General features: G+C 37.9%; 1 protein-coding gene and 1 pseudogene across 2 annotated transcripts in view; one reads left to right on the top strand and one right to left on the bottom strand.

Moving 5' to 3' along the window:
* COL25A1 (collagen type XXV alpha 1 chain) overlaps positions 1-18,180 on the bottom strand; it is a 460,318-nt gene that overhangs the window by 437,235 nt on the left and 4,903 nt on the right. The window lies entirely within an intron of this gene.
* On the top strand, positions 393-585 carry LOC122217213 (annotated as a pseudogene).

Below are 18,180 nucleotides of genomic sequence, written 5' to 3'. Positions count from 1 at the left end.
GTAATCACACTGAGAGTCAAGTATTTGCCTTGGTCTTAAACTGGTGTCTTTCACACAAATGAATGCTAACCGTCTGGGTTTGCTATAGGATGAAAGAAAACATAAAAAGTATTCAGCACTTCAACAGAACTGATCAAGGAAGATGAAAAACATAAGCAAATTTTGAATATTCCCTTTTCTTCACCAAAATATATTCCCATATGTTTAAAAGAGGTTTTAAGATGAGAAAGAACCCAGTGTCCATCCACTGAGAGTATTTTTTTAATTACACATCCATTGAATGAAATTCTATTCAGCTGCTAAACTAACAAAAAATGAGACAGTATCATCTTGCCAAAATTTTTAAACTGAATTTACAAGAAACACACCCTGTTGGTTCTCTGAGCAACACCATGGTGGTTAGCAAGAACAAGTGCTTTACAAAAGGCAGCAAAGGGAGCCAAGAAGAAAGTGGTTGATACATTTTCTAAGAAAGATTGGTATTATGGGAAAGCAATAACTATGTTCAATATAAGAAATATTGGAAAAATACTAGTCACAGTAACTCGAGGAACCCTAAATATATCTGGTGTCCTCAAGGATTGATTATTAAGCATGCAATCAAGCAACTACAGACTATGAATTGACTTTGTCATGCTCTGAAAATTGCTATCTTGAACAAATCCCTGACATTAACTTATCATATTTTTTAAATTTCTCTCTTTTCCAAAAATGATAAAGAAAACCTAGATTCCAAATAAATAAGTACTTTAAGAAGTGGGAAGGATGGGAAGACCATCTTCAGAGTTGGCCCCAAAGTAAGGTCCCAAAGTAAGAAACTCTAATTTTGCAAGGAATGACTAGCACTCCACCTCTCAAGCTGCTTTTACAATGTGTAGGTGGCCAGATGGTCCATTCTAGAAAGCATGTGATTATGAGCTGGTTGTGACCTAAAGGGACAACTTAAAGGTGGGTTTACTACCAATAATCTGCTCAAAATCATATTTTACAAGCAGGAAGTTCAACAGCATTCAAGAACAGAAAAAGCCACTTCTAAGTTCTTAAATGGTTATATAATGGTTATTAATCCAGTTATTAACCCCCAAAAAGAAACTGGTTTAAAAAACTATATCCAGCTAATTAATAAGAAGCACCACTAATGTAAAAAGAACTCCAGAGGGTGTTTTTTTTTTTAAGACTATAGCTTTATTTTACAGCAGTATAAGCAATTTGCTAAATCACACTACTAAACTTTCTTCCTTGGAAACACCTCACTTCTTTGAAAACCCTTAAAACAGGGATTGTTCTTTCTAAGTTACAGTCAAATCCACTGTCATTAATATTATCATAAATTCTCCCAGCTGAGCTTATGGGTTATGTCAATATGCCATCTTGCAGGCAGCAGAAAACCAACCAAATGGGGAAATTGACAAATCACACACAGTTAAATCATATTTTGCTTCATGTTTTTAAAACTAGTTCATCTCTCAGTGAAATCGTGTTTTTCTGTGAACACTAAAGTTCAAAGTAAGCAATTCTTCAGCTATTCCAAAAAATACAGTAGAATGTTGATGGATTTCTGGCTAGGTTTTAAATCCAGCTCCCCAAAGAATAAGGGCAACAGAAACCAAAGTTTCTCTGAAGCCTTCAGGACAAAGCTTCAAGAATACAATAAGTGTTTTAAGAATGATTATTATAATCATAATACTCTTTTGTACTTAGGAGACTACCATAGTTTTTCCCTCTATAGCACAAAAACTGAACCAGGAGCCAGAAGTGGGAAAAAAAATTAAAGTTCATTCATTAAATGAAAGGAAAAAAAAAAAGATTGTGAAAACATGGTCCACCAAAACATTACTGATTTGAGCTAAAGAGTGAAAAAATTAACAGACTTTGAAGGAATTCTGAAAAGAGTTCACTTAACTATTTATTAGAATCAAGAAAAGTTTAAAATATTCTTAAACATCATTTGCTAATTCTTTTTCTTACCCTTTTTTTTATTTAAATGTTTATTTGTTTATTTTGTGAGAAAGAAAGGGGGGCAAAGAGAGAGGGAGAGAGAGAATCCTAAGCAGGCTCCATGCTGTCAGCACACAGCCCAAAGCAGGGCTTGAAATCACAAACCGTGAGATCATGACCTGAGCAGAAATCAAGAGTTAGATGCTTAACTGACTGAGCCACCCAGGATACTTATCTTATACTATCTTTCTATTGCATCCCATCAAGAGCTCCCTACAAGGTCAGTGAGAGTACTAACAGATCAGCACTTTGATTCACTCTCTAATGTGCAATTTGACTATATGCATTATGGGTGTACAAATGTTTATACAACATTTGGATCACCAATTCCACTTATAAGTAACAGCAGCACACACAAAGACTTATATATTAGAGTATTCACTGCAAAGTTATTTATTAAGGCACTGAAAATAATCTTGAGGTATAAAAAGAGAAATTATTAAATTATAAGAAATCCATATGAATATCATACAGATAACATGACTCACAATAAATGTATACTACCTTTATCAGAAATTATTCTTTCTACTTTCATAAGAAAAAATTTTCTAAGCTTCCTGTATTCCAGATTTACCTTTGAAGTCTTGAGGATATTCATTTTACCTATATATTATTAGGTCACTTGATGCAGACTTTACATAAAAGGCTTTGATGTAGACCATAGGAGCACCAAGGTAGTTCAGTCAGTTAAGCATCTAACTTCAACTCAGTCATGATCTCGTGGTCCATGACTTTGGGCCCCACTTTGGGCTCTGTGATGACAGCTCAGAGCCTGGAGTCTGCTTCAAATGCTGTGTCTCCCTCTCTCTCTGCCCCTCTCCCACTCACACTCTGTCTGTCTCTCTCTCTCTCTTTCTATCAAAAATAAAGAAACATTGGAACCTGCTTTGGATTCTGTGTCTCCCTCTTTCTCTGCCCCTCCCCTACTCACTTTCTCTCTCTCTCTCTCTCTCTCTCTCTCTCTCAGAAATAAACATTTTTTAGAAAAAGGATTTGATATACCTTAAATATTTATTGTAACTAATTACGTCTAGTTACTATTTAAGTTCTATTATGATTGCTCTATCCATGGTAGATCATCAAAGAAACAAAGAGTAAAGATCATATTTTTAAGGAAATAAAAATATAATATTGTTAATCAACATAATAATAGTCTGCAAACCCTGAAATGTGTCAGAAAGAAAACTAAACAGCATTAATGAGGCAGAATAATTGTATTGAAAAGGAAAACATTTATATAAAATATAAGTACTTCAATTTTTCTCCAAAAATGAGAAGAGGAAGTTTGTGTGTGACGGAACTAGGTAGCTGCTATCATAAAGTCTGGCCCATAGACCAGACTAAATAACACACAAAGATTTGCTTTGTTTGGCAAAGTGCTTTTAAAAAATACATTTAAATGCTTTATCTGGCTCTTAATACTCCAATCTGATGATAGAATATTCTAGTCTAACAAACTTCACACAACTGTATTACTTGCCTGGCATTCTAATTTGCCTTCCAGTTTGAAGTCCTACCTGGAGTAACCCCAATTGCACGATGTTTTGTTCTCCTTCTTTTCCTCCACCTCCTTTCTACACATCCCTCAAACCCTACTCCCGCAACCTGGAAACCACTTTCCTAATTAACGATGGCTGATCTCAGCTAAAGTTCTGAAAACTTCCAAGCAGTTCCTCTGTATTTCTCCCTTGTACCTCAACCCACATAGAACAATTTACTTTTAGCCATACTATTTTATCTAAAAGAAATAAAGTGTTCCATGACCAAACAAGTTTATAAAACATGATACATTAGAGTCCCCATTTTAGAGATTCACAATATACAAATTCTACAGTGAATAAATCTTTTATTTGTTTAGCCCAGTGTGTATCTGATTTGTCTTGAAAACGTTCTTCCTCAGGAAATTTGTTAACATGAGAAAGAAATGGTGTTTCAGGAATACAGTTGGACAAACTCAATACAACGAAGGCCGCGAGTGGATGGAACGCTGGTAGAAACACTTGAAAGGTGTTCAGAAATAGATTGATGGCAACTAAAGTGAAAGACTACTAGAAAGGCAGTGGGCTCTGAATGCACTTTGTCATGCTCAGACATTTCAGTTCAGAATCAAGGAAAAACACTGTTGGTCAGTTTATCAAGTTTCTAAATCATATTAAGCCAAGAGGAGTTGGAAATTTATTTTAAAAAATCATTAGCCTAACAAATCCTGATAAGGTGGGAGCTGGGTTTTGTGAAAATAAACATACAGTCTTGATTTGCTTCCCTCTTCCAAAAAAAAAAAAAAAGTACCATAAAAGGAAGAAAGGACTTAACAGCAGCATACATAAAAAATAAAGTTTTTATCAATGTTAAATGCAGTACTGGTAAATTCAATTATGGGACCAGCAAGAAAATTATTATAATTTTAGGCTGTATTAGTTGGCAGTATAGTATCTAGAACAAGGGAAGTCTTCCTCTCTCCCCCTCTCGTATTTGCCAGTCAGGACCTATCAGAGTTTCATTCAAATCCGTTTTCAACACTTTAAGAATGAAGTAGACAAATTGGAATACCTGAATGAGCTAAGGGCATTTATTCCAAAAAATGAAAATATTAATAGGAAATACAGTAAATGATTTCAAACATTGGAAAAGTTGTCATAGTACAGAGGTATTCAATATATTTTTTATGATGTAGAGTGAGGATGGTGTACAAAATAAAATCGTGGATGATCAGAAGGAGATAAATTTCAACATGAGCTTTTTAACAAGCCAGTCTGAAGACTGAATGATCTATTCAAGAGGTAATCCTAAATTGAATAAACATTTAGCCAAGAACACACTAAGGGAATTCAAGCACCTGAGGCAATGTAAGTCTAGCTAACCTTTAAAGGCCCTCCCAACACTGAATACAATCAGAGGCAGCATTCCCATTTGGAGAGAACATTACCCCAAACAATGCAATATACTCTGTATGGAAACAAGACTATCAAAGCCAGTGGGTGCTAGAAGCTGAGTTAGGAGAGCTAATTGTTCCATTTTTAGGATTCTGCAAGCCCATTGTTAAACACAGTTATTGTTAAAAATTTAATTATATACACTTACAATAAAATAAACTGTATTAAAGCAAAGTTAATAAACACTCAAACTTATCACTTCCTAATGTCACTTTGTTAACTTGAAATCAACCTTGGTAGGACACTTACACCCCAAAAATCTGCAATTGCCACAAATCAGGACTTTTTTTTGAGAGTAGTTGTTAAAGATTTGTCATCAGTAACATATGTAGTCAACAAGTATTTATTACACTCCCTCAAATACAGCTTGAGGTTGTGTGGACTAGAACTAGAAATCAAAGGAATCTTCCTCAGGAAACAGGAGAACAAGAAATAAGCAGGTACATCTAAACCTTCAAAAGTGATTTGCTTTCTCAATGAATAGAATGTGTTACATTTGTACAACAGAGTTACTCTACAGCCTTCAAAAACAATGATGTGAATCAATCTGTGTAGGAAAGGCAAGCAACCAATTAACACTGGATTTCTGCAGAGAGACGGATGCTGTGTACCATTTTTAATTTAAATGCTTGCATTTCTTGGCCTGGGTATTATTTTAAGAATAATAACAACAATGGTGAAATCAAACACAAAGAAAGGGGTTGACCTTGGGCAATAACTGGACCAGAAGGCAACAAGCAAGCAGCAGCAGAAAGACAGCAGAGGAATGCAGCCTTGACAAAGGCAGCAGAAGCAGAGATAAAATTCTTAAGCCCAGAGAGCACTGCCCTGGATGCCTTCTGCTGAGGGGAAAAGAACTATCCTGAAAGTTCTGATCACCTTCTTTCCCTGTTCTTGCAGGGGAGCCTGCAGAGCTCTTGCTAGTCCTGCCTTCCTTATTCACTGGGCATCTTTTAAAAGAAAGGTACTCAAGTAGGGGTGATTTTGACACCTAAGGGACATTTGGTAATGTTGGACACATTTCTGGGTGTAGAATAAAAGGGCTGCAACTGGCATCTAATGTGTAAAAGCCAAGCAAGGATGCTGCTAAACATCCTACAATGCACAGAACAGCCTCCCACAATAAAGAATTAGCCAGTCCAAGGGTGCCTCAGTGGCTCAGTCGGTTGAGCATCCAACTTCGGCTCAGGTCATGATCTCATGGTTTGTGGGTTTGAGCTCCGTGTTGGGCTCTGTGCTGACAGCTCGGAGTCTGGAGCCTGCTTCAGATTCTGTCTCCTTCTCTCTCTCTCTCTGCCCCTCCCCTGCTTGCACTCTGTCTCTCTCTGTCTCTCAAAAATAAAAAAAAAATTTTAAATGTTTTAAAAATTTAAAGAATTATCCAGTCCAGAATGTCAATAGTGACAAAGTTGAGAATCCCTGTACCACTATTGCTTAAGGCCACCTGAGTGGATCTCTATTCTTTATAACCCAAGGGAGTCAGGTCAAGACCCAGAGATTCTGTCTTCACTAGGAAATATGACCATAGAATCTGAACTGACATTCAAGGGAGTCTGCAAGACTTCTTAAAAGTAACTGCCATGAAAGGTAGCCTGCGGAGGGGTTAAAACTGTTGCATTTGACCTAACAACTGACAGAGATCTTTTTTTTTCTTTTTTTTTTTTTTCAGAAAAACTATCTAATTGAAGTGCCATTAACATTTCTGCAAAGTATGGTTATATACTTTAGAGAACTAGTCAATATTCTTAGAAGAAAGTAAAATAAATTCAAATGCCATCTTCTTTAATAACATGTTGCTATTTTTGAAATTGTGAAAGTAAATGAACTGGAATTATGACTTCAAATAACAATTATCATTGTAGTCTCAAATCCATTAAAATTAGATACAGTTGGCTACAGGCTATACTTTTGTAGCTTTTCCTTCTCTTGCAGTCTTCAGTCTGCATATCTGACACCCTTATTCCTCCACCAGAGCTTTGCAGCCTACTTATTTCTTTCAATAGTAACATACATGGCACAGGGTCTCACCCACAGTAAATCACAATAAATACTTTATCATTTAGGTGAACAAAAAGATTCTCAAAAGACTATACATGATTCTTTCACCTCTGCCATAGTTGACTGGAATTAGGTAATACCAGAGATCAGTTACCACCCACAATATATAATTTTTAGATACTAATATCTAAAATATTTAACATTTATGGGATGCTTGGGGAGCTCAGTCGGTTGAGTGACTAACTCTTGATTTTGGCTCAGGTCATGATCTCATGGGTCCTGGGATTAACCCCGTGTCAGGCTCTGTACTGACAGTGCAGAGCCTGCTTGGGATTCTCTCTCTCCCACTCTCTCTCTGCCCCTCCCCTGCGCATGCACTCTCTCTCTCGAAATAAATAAACACTAAAAAATAAATAAATAAAAATATTTAACATTTATAATTAACTCCCTCCCCTACCTAGTAGTATGAGACCAAACTGCTTCTCAACGAAGCACCAAAAACCATGTAGTTTCCATGTATCCCCACCCATCCCTGGCTGCCATTCTAATATACTGTCTTCCTAGAATGTATAGGAAGGGCCATTATCTAGCTTCAGCTATTCTGACAAAATCCCAGTGGGCTCAGCCAAAAGGTTTTAGCAACTGAAACAGGTGGGAGCAGGGTCACCCAGATGGCTCAGTCGGTTAAGCATCCGACTTCAGCTCAGGTCATGATCTTGCCGCTTGTGAGTTCAAGCCCAGTGTGGGCTCTGTGCTGACAGCTCAGAGCCTGGAACCTGCTTCAGATTCTGTATCTCCCTCTCTCTCTCTGCCCCTCCCCTGCTCATGCTCTGTCTCTCTCTGTCTCAAAAGTAAATTAAAAAACATTTAAAAAATGTTAGAAAGAAAGAAAGAAAGAAAAGAAAGAAAGAAAGAAAGAAAGAAAGAAAGAAAGAAAGAAAGAAAGAAAGAAAGAAAGAAAGAAAGAAACAGGTGGGAACAGAGTAAAGTATCCATATACCTGGGCAGCTGAGGCTGAGCTGTCTGGGCTACTAGTAAGTGAAGTAAATATGAGTTGGTAGCAGTAGAAGTAGTAGGAGATCAAACAAGGCAGAGTCCAACAGGAGAGGCAACTGGCCAAGAATAAGCAAATAAAGCTTAGAGTATGGACTAAAGACAAGTTGTCTGAAGCAGCAACACATGAATATGATGAGAGTGCCCAAGGAAAAGCCAAACTAGAACAAACCTGAAGTCAAGGCCAAAATGGCCAAAATAGCACAAAATCCCCAGGCAACCACATGCTCACAGAGGATAAGTGTAGCCTATGTAAACAATATAACTGCCTGGATATAATATTCCCAAACACAAAGGTTAGGTCAGCAACTCCCTCTTGAACATCAGTGAAAGCTACTCACTGATACTGAAACACAGGAAGCTGAGTCTTCCAAAGTGGTCTATTACCTTAAACAACTCTTCAGTGTTATGAATTTAAAGGCCACTTCTGCAACTCATGCCAGTTGTATAGGCCTACCAATCAGCACAACCCTCAGGGGTCTAGTATATAAAGTATACAAAGCTATGGGGTGCCTGGGTGGCTCAGTCGGTTAGGCGTCCAACTTTGGCTCGGGTCATGATCTCACGGTTCATGCATTCAAGCCCCATGTCAGGCTCTGTGCTGACAGCTCAGCACAGTGAAAAACTATGCACTGTCTACAGCATATCCTTCCCACTTACCTAATTCTGATTCTTTCAGGGCTATTTAAAACTGTAAGTTGTAGATAACTAATAGTAAAGCAAAATAAATCTTACCATAGACATGCAAATTCTTTCTGAGTGCAATTGACTGCCCTCCCTCACTGTGGAAAAAGTCCAGTTTTGCCTCCATCTACACAACAATTTTGATATTCTAGACTATAAATGTATCCATTTTTAAATTCTCCTTTGAACTAGTTAAAACATCTTATCAGTTCCTTCTTTCATGATTTAAGCAAAATCTTTAACACATGTTCACTTTATATCTGTATGAAAGTCACAATTTTACCTTTTTTGAAAATTACCTTTAACAGTAATTTTTGAGAAAACAATTAGTTATTGAAATCTTGGAGAAGTATTGACAGTTCCCATTGACAATTCCTCAGTTACACTGCTGGATTTAATCATAACTACAGCTGGGGCGCCTGGGTGCCTCAATGGGCTGAGCGTCCGACTTCCACTCAGGTCATGATCTCACGGTTTGTGAGTCCGAGCCCCGTGTCAGGCTCTGTGCTGACAGCTCGGAGCCTGGAGCCTGCTTCGGATTCTGTGTCTCCTTCTCTCTCTGCCCCTCCCCAACTTGTGCTCTGTCTCTCTATGTTTCTCAAAAAATAAATAAATGTAATCACAACCACAGCTATTGCCCAGGAAAGGCATAGAGGTGTTGAGACTGAAAGGTGATAAAGTCCCTGACTGATCAAATTAGAAGTGGACAGTAAGCTAAGTAGAGTGTCATCAATAGAATGGAGGCAAAATATGGGGCATCTGGGTGGCTCAGTTGATTAAGCATCCGACTTCACCTCAGGTCATGATCTCACAGTCTGTGAGTTTGAGCCCCACGTCAGGCTCTGTGCTGATAGCTCATAGCCTGGAGCCTGCTTCGGATTCTGTGTCTCCCTCTCTCTCTGTCCCTCCCCTGTTCGTGCTCTGTCTCTTTTTCTCTCTCGAAAATAAACAAACATTAGAATGCAAGAAAAATAGAATCTATATTCATTCTAGAGAAGGCAAGGGAGGGAGGATGGAAAGGAGAGTGGCCTGACTCTTATTTGGGAACATAGAAAGAAGATCCTCTATTTCTGTAGTTTCATAGATACATAGCTACATCCCAAAGACAATCCTTGTCTAGTCTGTTTGCCAACAACAGAGCACATCAGGGCAAATGCTTATTCACTGAAAGCCTGACAGGGCATCACTTCTCTATGGGTGTTTTTGCTATGTTCACTATTGGTTTTCAGGAGTTCAATGAACATTATTTAAAAATGCCCACCACTGTTAAAAGTGGAGACTTGTAAAAAAAACAAAAAACAAAAACTGAAAATGATGAGAAAAATGATGGGTGATGCTCAAATATAGATGATAAACGTGACTGATTAGAAAATCCCTCTATCGGGCGCCTGGGTGGCTCAGTCGGTTGAGCGTCCAACTTCGGCTCAAGTCACGATCTCGCGGTCCGTGGGTTCAAGCCCTGCGTCGGGCTCTGGGCTGATGGCTCAGAGCCTGGAGCCTGCTTCCGATTCTGTGTCTCCCTCTCTCTCTGTCCCTCCCCCGTTCATGCTTTGTCTCTCTCTGTCTCAAAAATAAATAAACGTTAAAAAAAATTTTTTTTAAAAAAAAGAAAATCCCTCTATCTGGGATTCCTTCTTGAGGATTGATACTGGAAGCAAAAGTTTTCTGTTCAAATAGATGAAAGGCTTAAAAGAATAAAACACATCCCGAGTCTAATGTGTTATGGGCTCACACATAGAAAACAGAAAGAATACCTCAGACCTCTCAATTCAAGGACAGTTTTGACATAAAAATAATTTAACTTCTTTTTTAATATTGTAAAAATGGTGACATATATTTTACCACCAACACATAGCATTCCTCATATAGAACTTGATCACAGAACCAAGCCAATATTCAGGGAAGTATCCTCAGAAGAAGCTGAAATTCAGAGCATTAAATAACTGCACAGAAGGAAACTATATACAAGAACATAAAAGCCCTGTTTTCTTTATGGATGTACTTTCTCAATGCTAGAGTTTTTCCTTTATTAAACACTTCCAGATGCATAACATGTAGAGTAGTACTAAGCCACCACTGTCAGTCTTGCTTCTTAAACTCCTAGGAAGTTGTCAGCGTATCTGTAGGGTTTGGGAAGTAAATGTAGAGCATATAATTTGTTCAGTTAAACCTCTTTTTACCAGCTTACAATAGCTTTGGTTAGTATATATGATCTCTCCAGCCTTTAGTACCTGGTCAACCTCCCTATCTTTGCTGCTTTCCTGATAATTGTTCTCTCTTAGAAAGCAAGGTAACTAAAGCTGGTTTTTTTCTTAAATTTTTTAATTTTTTTTTGAGAGAGAGAGAGACAGAGCATGAGTGGGGGGAGAGACAGTGAGAGAGGGAGATACAAAATCCAAAGCAGGCTCCAGTGTCTGAGCTGTCAGCACAGAGCCCAACGCGGGGCTCGAAGTCACGCACCATGAGATCATGACCTGAGCTGGAGTCGGACACTTCACCGATTGAGCCACCCAGGTGCCCCTAAAGCAGTTTAAAAAAGAAAAGTCATTTTTCTCTTCCAAGACTTCCCAAAAGTCTATAGGTTGAGACTATGTATTGAAGAGAAAATAAATTGCTCACCAAAGCTCAATAACTTGTGTAGTTGCTGTGCCTTTCTATTATCTGTCCAATAAGACAATTGAGTAAGGTGTTGTACTTGGCCAAACTACCGTCCATGAGTCACTACTCAAAACGGTCAACAGCATTGCTGATGACAGTGGACATTCATTTCCACCAGAGGTAGAATATTGTCTGTCAAACTGCAGTACTTGTTACACTATGATTGCAGCCGGATTTACACTTCCTCTGTAAAATGCACTGTACATATCACTCACTATTGGCTAAAATATTGTTAATTCCTCAAGTTTTCCCTTTTAGCATTTAAACATAAATGCCCAATTCATATATTCTCATTGTACTGTAAGTTTAAATTTAATACATAAACATCATCAGCTTAACACACAAAAATCAAGTAAAAAAGTCTCAAAGATCCCAGAGACATCTTTAATAACAACTCTCTCACAATATATTACTTGAGGGATACTTATTTTTCATATACTACTTAAACTAAGTATTAACCATTAGTTTAAAAACTACTGCATTAGGGACACCTGGGGGCTCAATCTGTTGAGCGTCTGTCGTCAGCTTCGGATCTCATGGCTTGTGAGGTAGAGCCCTGCATCAGGCTCTCTGCTGTCAGCACAAAGCCCACTTCAGATCCTCTGTCCCCCTCTCTCTGCCCTCCCCTGATCACTCTCTTTCTCTCAAAAATAAAAAAGACGCTTTTTAAAAAATCAACTGCTTTACATATATATATATTTTAAAAGGCAATGGACTGTTGTAACTTTGTGATAAGGCCCAATATAATACCTAGAATTAAAGAATAAGTAAAAATACAAGGAAAGAAATTTGAAAAACACAGAAAACTTATGAATAAGCAAGAATAATATGCTGACATGAAGGCTTAAAATATGAGTAACTTTAAGAAAAAGCATGAGGTGGGATATTGATTTTCTGATAAACAGGATCATACTCAGTTACACAGTGCATCTTCCCAGCTTTCCTGTGCTACCACCATTATTATACCTTCTTTGCTGGGCCAGTACAACCCAGTAAAGAGACAATATGACATTAATAGTTGTTTCTGGATTCTATTCATTTCTTAATAAATAATTTTGCCTCTATCATTCTTAGTAATATTTCTAATTACAAAATTTTGGAGGCAGTTTCTGTGTTAACAAGTATATAGTATCGCTAGACGTGGGAGATGATATCACACTGGACATTGGACTTCCAGTGATCTTCTAATAGGTCCTCTAATAGATCCTCTACGGAGTCCTAAGGTCCTATGGAGATACCTCAGGGGCCAGCATGGGGGAGGTGTAGCTAACATTACATCCAATTTCATTTAGTACATTTCCTCATAAGATGGAAAAGTTCAGGGGCACCTGGGTGGCTCAGTCGGTTAAGCATCCAACTTCAGCTCAGGTCATGATCTCACGGGTTGTGAGTTCGAGCCCCACGTTGGGCTCTGTGCTGATAGCTCAGAGCCTGGAGCCTGCTTTCAGTTCTGTGTCTCCCTCTTTCTGTGCCCCTCCCCTGATCGCACTCTGTCTCTGTCTCTCAAAAATAATAATAATAATAAATAAATAAAAAAGATTGAACAGTTCAGCTTCTTTAAGAAATATTGGAAAGCCCCTGAACTACTTGATCTCCAAGATTTGTATTAGCTTTAATATATTATGGCCCACAAAGTCCTCAGGGAAAATGTTAAAAAGTCCTGGGGATAAGAATATTAGTGTATATAAAGAGATAAACCTCAATAAAAGTCCTCAACCAGGTCAAGTTGACAGATATCCATTATAATCATTATGAACATTTATAAAGAATCTTCTGTAGAGAATTCTACAATAAGCCCTAGAGATACACAGATACAAACCAGAACCCCAACCATGAAGCTCATAAATGACATTGGTAGAAGTGCACTCCCAACACACTCCCTCAGGAAGTAGGATACAATTATACCATGAGACCACTTAGCAGTTAGGGTCAGGATCTGCCCACAAGAGTCAGCTGATCCTTAACCCACTGCACTCATATGACCGCCCCCAATCAAATTGGTATCCATCCTCAGAAAGGCAGTTATTTAAGAAGCTTATTTCCTTTCTAACTTTATCTTCTCGGACCTTGAGCCTTAATTCTTTCAAGTAAAAAAAAAAAAAAAAAGACTTTTAGTATTTCAAAGTTCACTTACCCCTAGATTTTGCCAGTATTTCTAGCACGACTTTAAAGTCAAAAGGTTGGTGCTTTGTGGATGTTTTACCTTATGGTCATATCATGTACATCTAAAAAATACCAGCTGGATTCTAGAGCCCCTGAGACACAAATTGGAGTTTCATAATTCCTAGAAGGGTTACACAAACAACTTACCTTTGATAGCTGCCGGAACTGACCTAAGATCCTGGAATGCTGGGAAAGAACTGTATCAGTTTTCAAGGCATATTTAATTCTAGCATCTTAAGGATCAAAAATAAGAACACAACTCTGGTCCTGTAACAGACTTGAAGGAGGGATTCCTAAGAGATTTTGTTCTCCCATTCACTGCTACAAGGGCCAAAGAGGATGCTGGAGATAGAGCTATAATGGAGAATTCCTCTGACTCTCTCTACCTTGTAAGAACTCTAAAACACTAGACTTACTAAAAATGAAGACAAAGCGGTATGATTCCAAGAGATTATGGGATGTGGGTGGCTTTTCCCTCCTCCCCTTTTACTCCTCTTACATGTGACCTCTTTGATAAAGAAAGAAAAAATAGACTCTACCCCTGCGACTACTTCCAGTTAGATATATTCTGACTCTCAAATGTACCATAATGTGCAAACTAGAGCTGGCTACAATTCATCCCATTTACTCAGCCACTTAGCCTAAATGTGAAAATTGTACTTAAATATGTGCTGACCACATTTCAAATAGAAGAATAAAAACTTTGTGTACATAACCCAGAAGCCTAGAATTTCTAAAATCTAAAATTTTTTTAGCCAAAGGAACAGACACAGTTTGGGGCATTCCTGGAAATCAGACTAAGCAATCAGGCTAAAGAACACAATAAAGAACCCATTTCAACTATCATGTGGTAACTGAAGTTAAAACGGACACGACAGATGAAATGATGTCAAAATCGTGATCGTGATTTCAAACAATTCTTGATTCTGAGAAATTACAAAGGATGAGCACAAAATCCCCAGTTGATAAATTCAATTATATTTAGTTCATGTATTCTAGCTATTAGAATACTGGCTTCAAGTTCCTAACTGTGAATTGATCTACTAAATAACTAATAATGACTAATACAAATGTGAAATTTATTAAATTGTTTTAAATAATTGTTTTAAATTGTTTTAAATTAAATTGTTTTAAAAGCTCATAGGACATTCTAGTCTTCAAATATAGGTGGAAGAAATTACTTGCTTCCCCCCATTAATCTCTTCCATTGCGAACAGAAGTCAAGAAATCAGCTAGGAATTGAACTGGGAAGAGGCTGACCGAAGTCCCACTATTCAGCTCAGTTCCTCCTCCTTGTGGTCACAGAGGGAAGGTGTCTGCCATCTGGTGGCATTTCTTTAAGGAATCCTATACCTAAGAGACTCACAGAGTAGTCATTTGAAAGAATATATGATACCGGTGAAAAGTGGTCGATTTTAATTTGTGAGTAATTCCATATCCTTCTGCTTCCCAGTCTTCTGCATCCCTCCTTCTTAAAGGTCAGTTTTAAAATATTTTTTAACTGCAAGAGTGCTGAACACATCCCAAATGAAACAATAACTATACATAGCTAAGCATTCAATATGCAGGTATACCATAGTCATTGTTAACACACATTGGGAAAAAAAGTATTAAATATCATGAGTGGATATTCACAGCATGGATCTTCACCCATACTGGCAAGCCACGGAGGGTGGGGATGCTTCTGTGTTGAGCAGTCACATATTGGCTACAGCCTGTAGCCCAGACTAACCCATGCATTGTTTTCACATTCTCAGCTTCCATCAAATCACCAAGTAATGTTTATAAAGTGGTAGGATGGAATAAAAACACTTTTTCATAATAGGTTTTGGATGGTTTCCACTCAAGATAACAAAGATTGATGTCATTTTGAAGAGTGTCTAGTGTGGTTCCCCCTGAAGCAGGAAATGGCCCCCCTGGACTGTAAAACAGTCCTCGTTCTGGCATGTTTCCCCACCACCAGCTCTCCATTTACCTAATTTCATCTAGAGAGGATGCCTTCCTTCTCCATTCCTAGAGCTAATTTTGACATTCAAATAGTGGTTTTGTAAACGTCATGTAGTTGATTTTGCACAGTTAGAAACCAATCATAAGCGCAAGAGGTTATTATGGCCCTGCAAGGCTACTTGTATCTGTACGTTTATCAAGTGAGCCAGAAAGAATTAACCCCTATGCAGAACGGATACCCTTTTCTTAAATAATTCCCAGTTCATAGAAAAACAGAATTACCCAGGTAAGAAAGAGAAAAGAAGACTTGAAGAAATAACTTCTTAATAATTTTTAGACAAGAAACGCAGAAGAGAAGCTAAGAAACAAGAACACTGCTTCAAGAGGCAATTTGTCCCTGGTCCTTTGGGTGACAGGGCATTTTGCCAGCTGTCATTACTGGACCAACTAAGTGTTACACCCAAACTGCTGTGCTCATTAGGACTGAAACCATGTAACACGAATGCTTTGAGGTGCTTGGGTGTCACATTGTATTGTCTGGCCTTAGGAAAGGAGAGGAAAGCCTGCTATTCTCATTTAAATAACATTTATAGCATTTTAATTTGCTTTCTTTCTGCAAACCATTTCTGACTGTTCTTTACCTTACATAATTGAAAATCTACACATATTATGCCCTTACTCAATGCACTCCATCCATTCATTGTGCAGCGGGTTAGGAAAAACGTACAGCATAAGTGAAAAACCATGTTGGTAGGAAATACACGCCTTATATGATAAAGTAAATTTATGTTAGCAAGGTAATATAAAGGTCTTCCCATATGATGGAAAAGGGTGCACAACCTTAAAGCTACAGTAACATGTATTTCTACCAAAAATTGAGAAGATATCACAAAGCCTATCACCAGAGGCTGTATTACTCACATACATGAATCAGAGGTACTTTTATTTGCCTACATTTATTCTTTTTTTTTTTTTTTTTGTATACAGTAATTTTCATAGACTTGCAGGGTGTATAGGAACATTGAAAGTTATATAGTATATCTTTATTATCTCCAGCTAAACTCTCCAAGCTGATGAGTAGCTGCACTCCATTTCATCATTATCAATGAATGTAGAGGAGACAAGTGCAAAGACACTGTTTAGTACCACCAGACAGGAAGTTTGGACTCTTATCCAGCCCAAATCTCACTGTGTTCAGGAGAAATGTAGAAGAATAAATCACCATCCGATTTATCACAAACCTTATATATTAAAGCCGCTTTTTTGTTTCAGTTGGGTATCAATATAGGTAAATCAGGTATCAATATACATTTATCTGACCATAAATTCTTGGAATGCCAAAGCCAGGTGAGGTTATGCAAAGCAGCTTTTTATACATTGCTAGCACTTTTATTTGTAATCAAAACACAGATTTTCTCATATTATGATTTCTCCTACTGTGCATTTCTCTACCCTCCACCCCCAGAGAAAAGAACAATAAAGTCCTAGTATTTACAATATGAAAGAAATTGTGGTCATGTACTCCAAAGCACACAGTTCTTTTTCGAGGTCGCACTTGTCATGACTAAATTTATGCGATTTTTACATTTTATTTATTTTTGTGAGACAGACAGAGAGACACAGAGCACAAGCAGGGGACGGGCAGAGAGAGAGGGAGATACAGAATCTGAAGCAGGCTCCAGGCTCCGAGCCGTCAGCACAGAGCCCCATGCGGGGCTGGAACCCACGAACGGTGAGATCATGACCCAAGCCGAAGTCAGTTGCTTAACCGACTGAGTCACCCACGTGCCCCAAATTTATGCTATTTTTAAATAAATGTCTGTCATTCTCATTGAAATGTAAGCTCCATGAGGGCAGATACCAAGTTTGCCTTGTTCATCAGCATATTCCCAGTAGCTAGCATGATATTTGGCACACAGCAGGCTCTTTAAACCTAGAGAAGCAACAAATGCCCTTCAAAATCATTCTAGTCCAATACTCCTTATTTTAAGGATATGAAAATAGAGCCTATAAAAGTCATTCTTTTGGGAAATGACTTGTCCAAGATTGTACAACATGTTAATAACAAAGCCAGGATTATAACTCTGGATTCTTTATTGCCCATTCACATTCTCTATCCATTACAGCTTAGAGGTTCTTGTAACTAATATCCTGGGAAAACAACACTACTGATGAGTAGGGTACAGAAACATTTCTGATCTAAATATCTTTTGGTTGGCTGTCTGGCTCCCAGTGTTCTTTACCAGTTGGAACACAGAAACCCTCCTATAAATATGCCTGGTTTATACACACTTGATGCAGGGCTCCAAGAACAAAACCCAAAACAGGATTCTACAGCCATAGCAAACAGCCAATTTATTCACTCCTATGAGGGTCAAGTTTTACCGAAGCCAAGCCACGGGATGTCAGCTGAACGTCTATGGTTCAGCTACTACTAAAGCAAATATTGTGCTAAGCAGAGCTTCAATTTGCATGGCTTTTTCATTTTATTATGGGGTTTCTTTAAAGCAAATATTCAAAAACTAGAATTTCTCCAAGCACATGAAAAAAGTAAATGTAAATTTTCGGGAAGCAACAAAGGTGACTTAAAATTAGATTATGGTGATGGTTGCCCAACTCTATAAATTTATTTAACTTTTTTTAATTCATACACTTAAAATGGGTAAGTATTATAAATTATGCTTCAATAAAACTGTTAAAAAATCAGTGTAAAAATGAGGGGCGCCTGGGTGGCTCAGTCGGTTAC

This window comes from Panthera leo, chromosome B1 (assembly GCF_018350215.1).
Source record: "Panthera leo isolate Ple1 chromosome B1, P.leo_Ple1_pat1.1, whole genome shotgun sequence".
Taxonomy (NCBI): Eukaryota; Metazoa; Chordata; class Mammalia; order Carnivora; family Felidae; genus Panthera; species Panthera leo.
Note: the sequence above shows the minus strand (reverse complement) of the source record. Positions and strands in the feature narration are given on the sequence as shown.